Source organism: Hypanus sabinus, chromosome 8 (assembly GCF_030144855.1).
Source record: "Hypanus sabinus isolate sHypSab1 chromosome 8, sHypSab1.hap1, whole genome shotgun sequence".
Taxonomy (NCBI): Eukaryota; Metazoa; Chordata; class Chondrichthyes; order Myliobatiformes; family Dasyatidae; genus Hypanus; species Hypanus sabinus.
In genome coordinates, this window is record NC_082713.1 from 102,848,669 (window position 1) to 102,862,669 (window position 14,001).

Below are 14,001 nucleotides of genomic sequence, written 5' to 3' on the forward strand. Positions count from 1 at the left end.
TTCAGCTGCCCTGGGTTTTACCTGTTTCTAAGGGACTGGGATTCAGAGACTCACCTGCCTTGGGTTTTTCCTGTTTCTGAGGGATTAGGATTCAGAGATTCACCTGCGTTGGATTTTACAAGTTTAGAAGTGACTGGGATCAGAATCTCACCTGCCCTGGGTTTTACTAATTCTAAGGGACTGATATTCAGAGACTCACCTGCCCTGGGTTTTACCTGTTTTTTAGGGACTGGGATTCAGAAGCTGACCTGCTCTGTGTTTTACCTGTTTCTAAGGGACTGTGATTGAGAAGCTGATCTGCCTGAGTTTTACCTGTTACTAAAGGACTGGGGATTCAGAAGCTCAACTGCCTTGGGTTTTACCTGTTTGTAAGGGACTGGGATTCAAAAGCTGACTGTGGATCAGAGTCTCACCTGCCCTGGGTTTTACCTGTTTCTAATCAACGTGGATTCAGAATCTCACCTGCCCTGCGTTTTACCTGTTTCTAAGGGACAGGGATTCAGAAGTTCGCCTGCCCTGGGTTTTACCTGTTTCTAAGGGACTGGGATTCAAAAGCTGACTGGGATTCAGAAGCTCACTTGCCCTGGGTTTTACCTGTTTCTGAGGGACTGAGATTAAGAAGCTCACCTGCCTTGGGTTTTACCTGTTTCTAAGGGACTGGGATTCAAAAGCTGACTGTGGTTCAGAGACTCAGCTGCCCTGGGTTTTACCTTTTTCTAAGGGACTGGGATTCAGAGACTCACCTGCCTTGGGTTTTTCCTGTTTCTGAGGGACTAGGATTCAGAGATTCACCAGCGTTGGATTATACAAGTTTAGAAGTGACTGGGATCAGAAGCTCACCTGCCCTGGGTTTTACCTGTTTCTAACAGACTGGAATTCAGAGTCTGATGTGCATGGGTTTTACCTGTTTCTAAGGGACTGTGATTGAGAAGCTGATCTTCCTGATTTTTACCTATTACTAAGGGACTGGGGATTCAGAAGCTCAACTGCCTTGGGATTTATCTGTTTCTATGGGACTGGGATTCAAAAGCTGACTGTGGTTCAGAGACTCACCTGCCCTGGGTTTTACCTGTTTCGTAGGGAATAGGATTGACTGACTCGCCTGCCCTGGGTTTTACGTGTTTCTGAGGGACTTAGATTAAGAAGCTCACCTGCCCTGGGTTTTACCTGTTTCTAAGGGACTGGGATTCAAAAGCTGACTGGGATTCAGAAGCTCACCTACCCTGGGTTTTACCTGTTTCGTATGGAATAGGTTTGACGGACTCGCCTGCTCTGGGTTTTACCTGTTTCTGAGGGACAGGGATTCAGAAGCTCACCTGCCCTGTGGTTTCCCTGTTTCTAAGGGACTGCGATTCAGAAGCTCACCTGCCCTGGGTTTTACCTGTTTCTGAGGGACTGATATTCAGAGACTCACCTGCCCTGGGTTTTTACTGTTTCTGATGGAATGGGATTCTAAAGCTCACTTGCGCTGGGTTTTAACTGTTTCTAATGGACTGGGATTCAGAATGTCACCAGCCCGAGGTTTCACCTTTTCTGAGGGACTGGGATTCAGAAGCTCACCTGCCTTGGGTTTTTCCTGTTTCTGAGGGACTAGGATTCAGAGATTCACCTGCGTTGGATTTTACATGTTTAGAAGTGACTGGGATCAGAATCTCACCTGCCCTGGGTTTTACTAATTCTAAGGGACTGATATTCAGAGACTCACCTGCCCTGGGTTTTACCTGTATTTTAGGGACTGGGATTCAGAAGCTGACCTGCTCTGTGTTTTACCAGTTTCTAAGGGACTGTGATTGAGAAGCTGATCTGCCTGAGTTTTACCTGTTACTAAAGGACTGGGGATTCAGAAGCTCAACTGCCTTGGGTTTTACCTGTTTGTAAGGGACTGGGATTCAAAAGCTGACTGTGGATCAGAGTCTCACCTGCCCTGGGTTTTACCTGTTTCTAATCAACGTGGATTCAGAATCTCACCTGCCCTGCGTTTTACCTGTTTCTAAGGGACAGGGATTCAGATGTTCGCCTGCCCTGGGTTTTACCTGTTTCTAAGGGACTGGGATTCAAAAGCTGACTGGGATTCAGAAGCTCACCTGCCCTGGGTTTTACCTGTTTCTGAGGGACTGAGATTAAGAAGCTCACCTGCCTTGGGTTTTACCTGTTTCTAAGGGACTGGGATTCAAAAGCTGACTGTGGTTCAGAGACTCAGCTGCCCTGGGTTTTACCTTTTTCTAAGGGACTGGGATTCAGAGACTCACCTGCCTTGGGTTTTTCCTGTTTCTGAGGGACTAGGATTCAGAGATTCACCAGCGTTGGATTATACAAGTTAGAAGTGACTGGGATCAGAAGCTCACCTGCCCTGGGTTTTACCTGTTTCTAACAGACTGGAATTCAGAGTCTGATGTGCATGGGTTTTACCTGTTTCTAAGGGACTGTGATTGAGAAGCTGATCTTCCTGATTTTTACCTATTACTAAGGGACTGGGGATTCAGAAGCTCAACTGCCTTGGGATTTATCTGTTTCTATGGGACTGGGATTCAAAAGCTGACTGTGGTTCAGAGACTCACCTGCCCTGGGTTTTACCTGTTTCGTAGGGAATAGGATTGACTGACTCGCCTGCCCTGGGTTTTACGTGTTTCTGAGGGACTGAGATTAAGAAGCTCACCTGCCCTGGGTTTTACCTGTTTCTAAGGGACTGGGATTCAAAAGCTGACTGGGATTCAGAAGCTCACCTGCCCTGGGTTTTACCTGTTTCTAACAGACTGGGATTCAGAGTCTGATGTGCCTGGGTTTTACCTGTTTCTAAAGGACTGTGATTGAGAAGCTGATCTGCAAATTTTTACATGTTACTAAGGGACTGGGGATTCAGAAGCTCAACTGCCTTGGGTTTTACCTGTTTCTACGGGACTGGGATTCAAAAGCTGACTGTGGTTCAGAGATTCAGCTGCCCTGGGTTTTACCTGTTTCTAAGGGACTGGGATTCAGAGACTCACCTGCCTTGGGTTTTTCCTGTTTCTGAGGGATTAGGATTCAGAGATTCACCTGCGTTGGATTTTACAAGTTTAGAAGTGACTGGGATCAGAATCTCACCTGCCCTGGGTTTTACTAATTCTAAGGGACTGATATTCAGAGACTCACCTGCCCTGGGTTTTACCTGTTTTTTAGGGACTGGGATTCAGAAGCTGACCTGCTCTGTGTTTTACCTGTTTCTAAGGGACTGTGATTGAGAAGCTGATCTGCCTGAGTTTTACCTGTTACTAAAGGACTGGGGATTCAGAAGCTCAACTGCCTTGGGTTTTACCTGTTTGTAAGGGACTGGGATTCAAAAGCTGACTGTGGATCAGAGTCTCACCTGCCCTGGGTTTTACCTGTTTCTAATCAATGTGGATTCAGAATCTCACCTGCCCTGCGTTTTACCTGTTTCTAAGGGACAGGGATTCAGAAGTTCGCCTGCCCAGGGTTTTACCTGTTTCTAAGGGACTGGGATTCAAAAGCTGACTGGGATTCAGAAGCTCACCTGCCCTGGGTTTTACCTGTTTCTGAGGGACTGAGATTAAGAAGCTCACCTGCCTTGGGTTTTACCTGTTTCTAAGGGACTGGGATTCAAAAGCTGACTGTGGTTCAGAGACTCAGCTGCCCTGGGTTTTACCTTTTTCTAAGGGACTGGGATTCAGAGACTCACCTGCCTTGGGTTTTTCCTGTTTCTGAGGGACTAGGATTCAGAGATTCACCAGCGTTGGATTATACAAGTTTAGAAGTGACTGGGATCAGAAGCTCACCTGCCCTGGGTTTTACCTGTTTCTAACAGACTGGAATTCAGAGTCTGATGTGCATGGGTTTTACCTGTTTCTAAGGGACTGTGATTGAGAAGCTGATCTTCCTGATTTTTACCTATTACTAAGGGACTGGGGATTCAGAAGCTCAACTGCCTTGGGATTTATCTGTTTCTATGGGACTGGGATTCAAAAGCTGACTGTGGTTCAGAGACTCACCTGCCCTGGGTTTTACCTGTTTCGTAGGGAATAGGATTGACTGACTCGCCTGCCCTGGGTTTTACGTGTTTCTGAGGGACTTAGATTAAGAAGCTCACCTGCCCTGGGTTTTACCTGTTTCTAAGGGACTGGGATTCAAAAGCTGACTGGGATTCAGAAGCTCACCTACCCTGGGTTTTACCTGTTTCGTATGGAATATGTTTGACGGACTCGCCTGCTCTGGGTTTTACCTGTTTCTGAGGGACAGGGATTCAGAAGCTCACCTGCCCTGTGGTTTCCCTGTTTCTAAGGGACTGCGATTCAGAAGCTCACCTGCCCTGGGTTTTACCTGTTTCTGAGGGACTGATATTCAGAGACTCACCTGCCCTGGGTTTTTACTGTTTCTGATGGAATGGGATTCTAAAGCTCACTTGCGCTGGGTTTTAACTGTTTCTAATGGACTGGGATTCAGAATGTCACCAGCCCTAGGTTTCACCTTTTCTGAGGGACTGAGATTAAGAAGCTCACCTGCCTTGGGTTTTACCTGTTTCTAAGGGACTGGGATTCAAAAGCTGACTGTGGTTCAGAGACTCAGCTGCCCTGGGTTTTACCTTTTTCTAAGGGACTGGGATTCAGAGACTCACCTGCCTTGGGTTTTTCCTGTTTCTGAGGGACTAGGATTCAGAGATTCACCAGCGTTGGATTATACAAGTTTAGAAGTGACTGGGATCAGAAGCTCACCTGCCCTGGGTTTTACCTGTTTCTAACAGACTGGAATTCAGAGTCTGATGTGCATGGGTTTTACCTGTTTCTAAGGGACTGTGATTGAGAAGCTGATCTTCCTGATTTTTACCTATTACTAAGGGACTGGGGATTCAGAAGCTCAACTGCCTTGGGATTTATCTGTTTCTATGGGACTGGGATTCAAAAGCTGACTGTGGTTCAGAGACTCACCTGCCCTGGGTTTTACCTGTTTCGTAGGGAATAGGATTGACTGACTCGCCTGCCCTGGGTTTTACGTGTTTCTGAGGGACTTAGATTAAGAAGCTCACCTGCCCTGGGTTTTACCTGTTTCTAAGGGACTGGGATTCAAAAGCTGACTGGGATTCAGAAGCTCACCTACCCTGGGTTTTACCTGTTTCGTATGGAATAGGTTTGACGGACTCGCCTGCTCTGGGTTTTACCTGTTTCTGAGGGACAGGGATTCAGAAGCTCACCTGCCCTGTGGTTTCCCTGTTTCTAAGGGACTGCGATTCAGAAGCTCACCTGCCCTGGGTTTTACCTGTTTCTGAGGGACTGATATTCAGAGACTCACCTGCCCTGGGTTTTTACTGTTTCTGATGGAATGGGATTCTAAAGCTCACTTGCGCTGGGTTTTAACTGTTTCTAATGGACTGGGATTCAGAATGTCACCAGCCCGAGGTTTCACCTTTTCTGAGGGACTGGGATTCAGAAGCTCACCTGCCTTGGGTTTTTCCTGTTTCTGAGGGACTAGGATTCAGAGATTCACCTGCGTTGGATTTTACATGTTTAGAAGTGACTGGGATCAGAATCTCACCTGCCCTGGGTTTTACTAATTCTAAGGGACTGATATTCAGAGACTCACCTGCCCTGGGTTTTACCTGTATTTTAGGGACTGGGATTCAGAAGCTGACCTGCTCTGTGTTTTACCTGTTTCTAAGGGACTGTGATTGAGAAGCTGATCTGCCTGAGTTTTACCTGTTACTAAAGGACTGGGGATTCAGAAGCTCAACTGCCTTGGGTTTTACCTGTTTGTAAGGGACTGGGATTCAAAAGCTGACTGTGGATCAGAGTCTCACCTGCCCTGGGTTTTACCTGTTTCTAATCAACGTGGATTCAGAATCTCACCTGCCCTGCGTTTTACCTGTTTCTAAGGGACAGGGATTCAGAAGTTCGCCTGCCCTGGGTTTTACCTGTTTCTAAGGGACTGGGATTCAAAAGCTGACTGGGATTCAGAAGCTCACCTGCCCTGGGTTTTACCTGTTTCTGAGGGACTGAGATTAAGAAGCTCACCTGCCTTGGGTTTTACCTGTTTCTAAGGGACTGGGATTCAAAAGCTGACTGTGGTTCAGAGACTCAGCTGCCCTGGGTTTTACCTTTTTCTAAGGGACTGGGATTCAGAGACTCACCTGCCTTGGGTTTTTCCTGTTTCTGAGGGACTAGGATTCAGAGATTCACCAGCGTTGGATTATACAAGTTTAGAAGTGACTGGGATCAGAAGCTCACCTGCCCTGGGTTTTACCTGTTTCTAACAGACTGGAATTCAGAGTCTGATGTGCATGGGTTTTACCTGTTTCTAAGGGACTGTGATTGAGAAGCTGATCTTCCTGATTTTTACCTATTACTAAGGGACTGGGGATTCAGAAGCTCAACTGCCTTGGGATTTATCTGTTTCTATGGGACTGGGATTCAAAAGCTGACTGTGGTTCAGAGACTCACCTGCCCTGGGTTTTACCTGTTTCGTAGGGAATAGGATTGACTGACTCGCCTGCCCTGGGTTTTACGTGTTTCTGAGGGACTGAGATTAAGAAGCTCACCTGCCCTGGGTTTTACCTGTTTCTAAGGGACTGGGATTCAAAAGCTGACTGGGATTCAGAAGCTCACCTGCCCTGGGTTTTACCTGTTTCTAACAGACTGGGATTCAGAGTCTGATGTGCCTGGGTTTTACCTGTTTCTAAAGGACTGTGATTGAGAAGCTGATCTGCAAATTTTTACATGTTACTAAGGGACTGGGGATTCAGAAGCTCAACTGCCTTGGGTTTTACCTGTTTCTACGGGACTGGGATTCAAAAGCTGACTGTGGTTCAGAGATTCAGCTGCCCTGGGTTTTACCTGTTTCTAAGGGACTGGGATTCAGAGACTCACCTGCCTTGGGTTTTTCCTGTTTCTGAGGGATTAGGATTCAGAGATTCACCTGCGTTGGATTTTACAAGTTTAGAAGTGACTGGGATCAGAATCTCACCTGCCCTGGGTTTTACTAATTCTAAGGGACTGATATTCAGAGACTCACCTGCCCTGGGTTTTACCTGTTTTTTAGGGACTGGGATTCAGAAGCTGACCTGCTCTGTGTTTTACCTGTTTCTAAGGGACTGTGATTGAGAAGCTGATCTGCCTGAGTTTTACCTGTTACTAAAGGACTGGGGATTCAGAAGCTCAACTGCCTTGGGTTTTACCTGTTTGTAAGGGACTGGGATTCAAAAGCTGACTGTGGATCAGAGTCTCACCTGCCCTGGGTTTTACCTGTTTCTAATCAACGTGGATTCAGAATCTCACCTGCCCTGCGTTTTACCTGTTTCTAAGGGACAGGGATTCAGAAGTTCGCCTGCCCAGGGTTTTACCTGTTTCTAAGGGACTGGGATTCAAAAGCTGACTGGGATTCAGAAGCTCACCTGCCCTGGGTTTTACCTGTTTCTGAGGGACTGAGATTAAGAAGCTCACCTGCCTTGGGTTTTACCTGTTTCTAAGGGACTGGGATTCAAAAGCTGACTGTGGTTCAGAGACTCAGCTGCCCTGGGTTTTACCTTTTTCTAAGGGACTGGGATTCAGAGACTCACCTGCCTTGGGTTTTTCCTGTTTCTGAGGGACTAGGATTCAGAGATTCACCAGCGTTGGATTATACAAGTTTAGAAGTGACTGGGATCAGAAGCTCACCTGCCCTGGGTTTTACCTGTTTCTAACAGACTGGAATTCAGAGTCTGATGTGCATGGGTTTTACCTGTTTCTAAGGGACTGTGATTGAGAAGCTGATCTTCCTGATTTTTACCTATTACTAAGGGACTGGGGATTCAGAAGCTCAACTGCCTTGGGATTTATCTGTTTCTATGGGACTGGGATTCAAAAGCTGACTGTGGTTCAGAGACTCACCTGCCCTGGGTTTTACCTGTTTCGTAGGGAATAGGATTGACTGACTCGCCTGCCCTGGGTTTTACGTGTTTCTGAGGGACTTAGATTAAGAAGCTCACCTGCCCTGGGTTTTACCTGTTTCTAAGGGACTGGGATTCAAAAGCTGACTGGGATTCAGAAGCTCACCTACCCTGGGTTTTACCTGTTTCGTATGGAATAGGTTTGACGGACTCGCCTGCTCTGGGTTTTACCTGTTTCTGAGGGACAGGGATTCAGAAGCTCACCTGCCCTGTGGTTTCCCTGTTTCTAAGGGACTGCGATTCAGAAGCTCACCTGCCCTGGGTTTTACCTGTTTCTGAGGGACTGATATTCAGAGACTCACCTGCCCTGGGTTTTTACTGTTTCTGATGGAATGGGATTCTAAAGCTCACTTGCGCTGGGTTTTAACTGTTTCTAATGGACTGGGATTCAGAATGTCACCAGCCCGAGGTTTCACCTTTTCTGAGGGACTGGGATTCAGAAGCTCACCTGCCTTGGGTTTTTCCTGTTTCTGAAGGACTAGGATTCAGAGATTCACCTGCGTTGGATTTTACATGTTTAGAAGTGACTGGGATCAGAATCTCACCTGCCCTAGGTTTTACTACTTCTAAGGGACTGATATTCAGAGACTCACCTGCCCTGGGTTTTACCTGTATTTTAGGGACTGGGATTCAGAAGCTGACCTGCTCTGTGTTTTACCAGTTTCTAAGGGACTGTGATTGAGAAGCTGATCTGCCTGAGTTTTACCTGTTACTAAAGGACTGGGGATTCAGAAGCTCAACTGCCTTGGGTTTTACCTGTTTGTAAGGGACTGGGATTCAAAAGCTGACTGTGGATCAGAGTCTCACCTGCCCTGGGTTTTACCTGTTTCTAATCAACGTGGATTCAGAATCTCACCTGCCCTGCGTTTTACCTGTTTCTAAGGGACAGGGATTCAGAAGTTCGCCTGCCCTGGGTTTTACCTGTTTCTAAGGGACTGGGATTCAAAAGCTGACTGGGATTCAGAAGCTCACCTGCCCTGGGTTTTACCTGTTTCTGAGGGACTGAGATTAAGAAGCTCACCTGCCTTGGGTTTTACCTGTTTCTAAGGGACTGGGATTCAAAAGCTGACTGTGGTTCAGAGACTCAGCTGCCCTGGGTTTTACCTTTTTCTAAGGGACTGGGATTCAGAGACTCACCTGCCTTGGGTTTTTCCTGTTTCTGAGGGACTAGGATTCAGAGATTCACCAGCGTTGGATTATACAAGTTTAGAAGTGACTGGGATCAGAAGCTCACCTGCCCTGGGTTTTACCTGTTTCTAACAGACTGGAATTCAGAGTCTGATGTGCATGGGTTTTACCTGTTTCTAAGGGACTGTGATTGAGAAGCTGATCTTCCTGATTTTTACCTATTACTAAGGGACTGGGGATTCAGAAGCTCAACTGCCTTGGGATTTATCTGTTTCTATGGGACTGGGATTCAAAAGCTGACTGTGGTCCAGAGACTCACCTGCCCTGGGTTTTACCTGTTTCGTAGGGAATAGGATTGACTGACTCGCCTGCCCTGGGTTTTACGTGTTTCTGAGGGACTTAGATTAAGAAGCTCACCTGCCCTGGGTTTTACCTGTTTCTAAGGGACTGGGATTCAAAAGCCGACTGGGATTCAGAAGCTCACCTACCCTGGGTTTTACCTGTTTCGTATGGAATAGGTTTGACGGACTCGCCTGCTCTGGGTTTTACCTGTTTCTGAGGGACAGGGATTCAGAAGCTCACCTGCCCTGTGGTTTCCCTGTTTCTAAGGGACTGCGATTCAGAAGCTCACCTGCCCTGGGTTTTACCTGTTTCTGAGGGACTGATATTCAGAGACTCACCTGCCCTGGGTTTTTACTGTTTCTGATGGACTGGGATTCTAAAGCTCACTTGCGCTGGGTTTTAACTGTTTCTAATGGACTGGGATTCAGAATGTCACCAGCCCTAGGTTTCACCTTTTCTGAGGGACTGGGATTCAGAAGCTCACCTGCTCTGTGGATCACCTGTTTCTAATGGACTGGGATTCAGAAGCTCACCTGCCCTGGGTTTTACCTGTTTCTGAGGGACTGGGATTCAGAAGCTCACCTGCCCTGTGGATTACCTGTTTATAATGGACTGGGATTCAGAAGCTCACCTGCCCTGGGTTTTACCTGTTTCTGAGGGACTGGGATTCAGAAGCTCACCTGCCCTGTGGATTACCTGTTTCTAAGGGACTGCGATTCAGAAGCTCACCTGCCCTGGGTTTTACCTGTTTCTGAGGGACTGATATTCAGAGACTCACCTGCCCTGGGTTTTTACTGTTTCTGATGGAATGGGATTCTAAAGCTCACTTGCGCTGGGTTTTAACTGTTTCTAATGGACTGGGATTCAGAATGTCACCAGCCCGAGGTTTCACCTTTTCTGAGGGACTGGGATTCAGAAGCTCACCTGCCTTGGGTTTTTCCTGTTTCTGAGGGACTAGGATTCAGAGATTCACCTGCGTTGGATTTTACATGTTTAGAAATGACTGGGATCAGAATCTCACCTGCCCTGGGTTTTACTACTTCTAAGGGACTGATATTCAGAGACTCACCTGCCCTGGGTTTTACCTGTATTTTAGGGACTGGGATTCAGAAGCTGACCTGCTCTGTGTTTTACCAGTTTCTAAGGGACTGTGATTGAGAAGCTGATCTGCCTGAGTTTTACCTGTTACTAAAGGACTGGGGATTCAGAAGCTCAACTGCCTTGGGTTTTACCTGTTTGTAAGGGACTGGGATTCAAAAGCTGACTGTGGATCAGAGTCTCACCTGCCCTGGGTTTTACCTGTTTCTAATCAACGTGGATTCAGAATCTCACCTGCCCTGCGTTTTACCTGTTTCTAAGGGACAGGGATTCAGAAGTTCGCCTGCCCTGGGTTTTACCTGTTTCTAAGGGACTGGGATTCAAAAGCTGACTGGGATTCAGAAGCTCACCTGCCCTGGGTTTTACCTGTTTCTGAGGGACTGAGATTAAGAAGCTCACCTGCCTTGGGTTTTACCTGTTTCTAAGGGACTGGGATTCAAAAGCTGACTGTGGTTCAGAGACTCAGCTGCCCTGGGTTTTACCTTTTTCTAAGGGACTGGGATTCAGAGACTCACCTGCCTTGGGTTTTTCCTGTTTCTGAGGGACTAGGATTCAGAGATTCACCAGCGTTGGATTATACAAGTTTAGAAGTGACTGGGATCAGAAGCTCACCTGCCCTGGGTTTTACCTGTTTCTAACAGACTGGAATTCAGAGTCTGATGTGCATGGGTTTTACCTGTTTCTAAGGGACTGTGATTGAGAAGCTGATCTTCCTGATTTTTACCTATTACTAAGGGACTGGGGATTCAGAAGCTCAACTGCCTTGGGATTTATCTGTTTCTATGGGACTGGGATTCAAAAGCTGACTGTGGTTCAGAGACTCACCTGCCCTGGGTTTTACCTGTTTCGTAGGGAATAGGATTGACTGACTCGCCTGCCCTGGGTTTTACGTGTTTCTGAGGGACTTAGATTAAGAAGCTCACCTGCCCTGGGTTTTACCTGTTTCTAAGGGACTGGGATTCAAAAGCTGACTGGGATTCAGAAGCTCACCTACCCTGGGTTTTACCTGTTTCGTATGGAATATGTTTGACGGACTCGCCTGCTCTGGGTTTTACCTGTTTCTGAGGGACAGGGATTCAGAAGCTCACCTGCCCTGTGGTTTCCCTGTTTCTAAGGGACTGCGATTCAGAAGCTCACCTGCCCTGGGTTTTACCTGTTTCTGAGGGACTGATATTCAGAGACTCACCTGCCCTGGGTTTTTACTGTTTCTGATGGACTGGGATTCTAAAGCTCACTTGCGCTGGGTTTTAACTGTTTCTAATGGACTGGGATTCAGAATGTCACCAGCCCTAGGTTTCACCTTTTCTGAGGGACTGAGATTAAGAAGCTCACCTGCCTTGGGTTTTACCTGTTTCTAAGGGACTGGGATTCAAAAGCTGACTGTGGTTCAGAGACTCAGCTGCCCTGGGTTTTACCTTTTTCTAAGGGACTGGGATTCAGAGACTCACCTGCCTTGGGTTTTTCCTGTTTCTGAGGGACTAGGATTCAGAGATTCACCAGCGTTGGATTATACAAGTTTAGAAGTGACTGGGATCAGAAGCTCACCTGCCCTGGGTTTTACCTGTTTCTAACAGACTGGAATTCAGAGTCTGATGTGCATGGGTTTTACCTGTTTCTAAGGGACTGTGATTGAGAAGCTGATCTTCCTGATTTTTACCTATTACTAAGGGACTGGGGATTCAGAAGCTCAACTGCCTTGGGATTTATCTGTTTCTATGGGACTGGGATTCAAAAGCTGACTGTGGTTCAGAGACTCACCTGCCCTGGGTTTTACCTGTTTCGTAGGGAATAGGATTGACTGACTCGCCTGCCCTGGGTTTTACGTGTTTCTGAGGGACTTAGATTAAGAAGCTCACCTGCCCTGGGTTTTACCTGTTTCTAAGGGACTGGGATTCAAAAGCTGACTGGGATTCAGAAGCTCACCTACCCTGGGTTTTACCTGTTTCGTATGGAATAGGTTTGACGGACTCGCCTGCTCTGGGTTTTACCTGTTTCTGAGGGACAGGGATTCAGAAGCTCACCTGCCCTGTGGTTTCCCTGTTTCTAAGGGACTGCGATTCAGAAGCTCACCTGCCCTGGGTTTTACCTGTTTCTGAGGGACTGATATTCAGAGACTCACCTGCCCTGGGTTTTTACTGTTTCTGATGGAATGGGATTCTAAAGCTCACTTGCGCTGGGTTTTAACTGTTTCTAATGGACTGGGATTCAGAATGTCACCAGCCCGAGGTTTCACCTTTTCTGAGGGACTGGGATTCAGAAGCTCACCTGCCTTGGGTTTTTCCTGTTTCTGAGGGACTAGGATTCAGAGATTCACCTGCGTTGGATTTTACATGTTTAGAAGTGACTGGGATCAGAATCTCACCTGCCCTGGGTTTTACTAATTCTAAGGGACTGATATTCAGAGACTCACCTGCCCTGGGTTTTACCTGTATTTTAGGGACTGGGATTCAGAAGCTGACCTGCTCTGTGTTTTACCTGTTTCTAAGGGACTGTGATTGAGAAGCTGATCTGCCTGAGTTTTACCTGTTACTAAAGGACTGGGGATTCAGAAGCTCAACTGCCTTGGGTTTTACCTGTTTGTAAGGGACTGGGATTCAAAAGCTGACTGTGGATCAGAGTCTCACCTGCCCTGGGTTTTACCTGTTTCTAATCAACGTGGATTCAGAATCTCACCTGCCCTGCGTTTTACCTGTTTCTAAGGGACAGGGATTCAGAAGTTCGCCTGCCCTGGGTTTTACCTGTTTCTAAGGGACTGGGATTCAAAAGCTGACTGGGATTCAGAAGCTCACCTGCCCTGGGTTTTACCTGTTTCTGAGGGACTGAGATTAAGAAGCTCACCTGCCTTGGGTTTTACCTGTTTCTAAGGGACTGGGATTCAAAAGCTGACTGTGGTTCAGAGACTCAGCTGCCCTGGGTTTTACCTTTTTCTAAGGGACTGGGATTCAGAGACTCACCTGCCTTGGGTTTTTCCTGTTTCTGAGGGACTAGGATTCAGAGATTCACCAGCGTTGGATTATACAAGTTTAGAAGTGACTGGGATCAGAAGCTCACCTGCCCTGGGTTTTACCTGTTTCTAACAGACTGGAATTCAGAGTCTGATGTGCATGGGTTTTACCTGTTTCTAAGGGACTGTGATTGAGAAGCTGATCTTCCTGATTTTTACCTATTACTAAGGGACTGGGGATTCAGAAGCTCAACTGCCTTGGGATTTATCTGTTTCTATGGGACTGGGATTCAAAAGCTGACTGTGGTTCAGAGACTCACCTGCCCTGGGTTTTACCTGTTTCGTAGGGAATAGGATTGACTGACTCGCCTGCCCTGGGTTTTACGTGTTTCTGAGGGACTGAGATTAAGAAGCTCACCTGCCCTGGGTTTTACCTGTTTCTAAGGGACTGGGATTCAAAAGCTGACTGGGATTCAGAAGCTCACCTGCCCTGGGTTTTACCTGTTTCTAACAGACTGGGATTCAGAGTCTGATGTGCCTGGGTTTTACCTGTTTCTAAAGGACTGTGATTGAGAAGCTGATC